Below are 2,560 nucleotides of genomic sequence, written 5' to 3' on the forward strand. Positions count from 1 at the left end.
CACAGACACGCACTTACAAACTCACACATAATAAAATACACACGTACTTCCTGATTTAGTTGTGATGACCACACGTACTTCTAGGGCAATAGGAGCTTTGCGGCAGTGTTCTAATCCGCTACGCCTTTTAGATTCACTCAGGGGGATTGGGGGAAAGTTTGCTTAGTACTTTCACTACTTATTTTGCACACTAGTTGCTATTTTTCAGCCCAGTGTGGTTCTTTCACCATTTTGGACTTTTACTTTTGGGCTTAGTTTTATTTACTGTGCGACTGAGGTTGAATGAATGTTAAGTCGGTTGTGTAAGGTTGTTTGCTGCCTTGAGAAGTTTTAATTGAATTCCCTAAAATGGGAACACAAGCATGAAAGTAGTAAATCCCCACTGTAAATCTGAGCAGTTTTAGTTGTAGAGGGTCAGATTGAAGCAGATAGCAGACTTTCACAACTTTTTTTAGTGAGCTGCTGACAATAGAACTAGGTCCAATCGTATTATGTTTTGTGCTACTCAAATCCTTTTTAGGCCATTTACTCATTAATCCCCATCACTAATGCATGCCCCTATATGTAACTTATAACAATAATCATGTCTTAAAGGAATAGTTTAACAGAAAAAACATAGCCTTGTTAAAAAAAGATCATGTAGGGTTATTGATGATAAATATTCTGTCACTTTTTTTTTAGATAAGCCATTATTTGAGTCTGAATCTCCTTATTTTGAGATACTAGGTCATTATTTTGAGATAGTTTTGTATCATATTGGTGGACATGGGCTTCTGTCTACCTGGACTGGGATGAATTGTTTAACATTCTTAACTTTAAGTGCACATATTTAAGATAATACATAATTATGAGCATCGCGTTAAGTGAAAAGTTTTAATCAGAAACTATTATTGCTTTCTCATTCTTTTCATGAAATTCCCCTTTCTTATTACCCTCGGGGAAACTGCAGGTTTAGTTTCGAGTTGTGCGTACCTAGAAGTGAAAAACATTCATCAAAGTAGACACCTTTTTCAATCTACTCAGGGCTTAGAAGTACAACCGGGGACAAGTCCTGCTGTTCTTCTATCCGTGAGACAGCACATTTCAGAGCCAATTGTTACAGAGGATTTGTTTGGGTCGTTGTGTAATGATACGTTGTATGGGAATTGTGGCTCTAGGAAGTTTGTGTGTTTGTTTTGGACTTAGCAAAAGTAAGAATTAAGACTTAAGCATTTGTTCTTATCTGTGTGGGAAAATGACTTCATAGGAATGTGAGTGTTGTGTACACGTGAATCTATGCTCAGAGCACAAAGCCAAACCTGTTTACTGTGGCTTTTGTGTTTCCTGCTATTACACTTAACAGTTACCTTTATGAGAGTGATTTCCAGTTAAGGGATGTTGCAGGCTCTTTATGACTTTATGGTCTAATGGGGAGATCTACCTTCTGGGTCATGGACTATGTTTGCCTTCACAAAAAGAGAATTAGATTACAATCTTTATAGCCAAATGAATGACCAGAATGACCAGTCAGACAAACAAAATATTTCATGTCACCAGCAGGCTTTATGCATTATTTAGAGGTCTTGGATGTCTTCCTAGTGTATTATTAACGACTGACAAAGTTAGCAACAGATAACAGACAAAGTTAGCGACAGACAAAGTTAACGTCAGACAAAGTTAGCGACAGACAAAGTTAGCGACAGACAAAGTTAACGTCAGACAAAGTTAGCGACAGACAAAGTTAGCGCCAGACCAAGCTAGCGACAGACAACATTAGCCTCAGACAAAGTTAGCGACAGACAAAGTTAGCGACAGACAAAGTTAGCGACAGACAAAGTTAGCGACAGACAAAGTTAACGACAGACAAAGTTAGCGACAGACAAAGTTAGCGACAGACAAAGTTAAGTCAGACAAAGTTAAAGTCAGACAAAGTTAAAGTCAGACAAAGTTAACGCCAGACAAAGTTAACGCCAGACCAAGCTAGCGACGGACAACATTAGCCTCAGACAAAGTTAGCGCCAGACATTTATCTATAAATGGCGTCTAGCTTGTAAACATAGTGGATTGGAGCAGAAAAAGAACTCTGAGAATCCTTATATTGACTGCTAATGCATGGATTAAAATGTTGATTTTGGCTGTATGTGTAATTAATAGGTCTTTCTTTCTATCTTTCTTTCATACAAAGCGTTTTGGCTGGTGCAGGACATCTGCTGGAGAAATTAATACTGCACTGTAGCTCTCTGCCAAGCTAATTCTGTTAAACTGATACCATTCAACTAGTGCCAAATGTAATCAGCCATTACATATCAATTGTCAATATAATTTGTTATTGAAAGCCTGGGGACACTTCCCCTCTCTAATGAGATGATGGATGGAGTGCTTTAGCTGGGCTGCTGCCATAGAGCTTTTTATTTTTTTAGAGACGTAGGGCCAATTAAACATGATGCCACTCCCTAATATTTGCAAAAAATGTAAAAGTGATGCTTGGCAACAGGCAGCTTATCTCCCAGCCTCTCAAAGGTCTGTTCACTGTGTCGTCTTAGCTTGGCTGGAGTTTCATTGAGCTCACAGGGCTTTGCAT

This window comes from Eleginops maclovinus, chromosome 14, assembly GCF_036324505.1.
Source record: "Eleginops maclovinus isolate JMC-PN-2008 ecotype Puerto Natales chromosome 14, JC_Emac_rtc_rv5, whole genome shotgun sequence".
NCBI classification, from domain to species: Eukaryota; Metazoa; Chordata; class Actinopteri; order Perciformes; family Eleginopidae; genus Eleginops; species Eleginops maclovinus.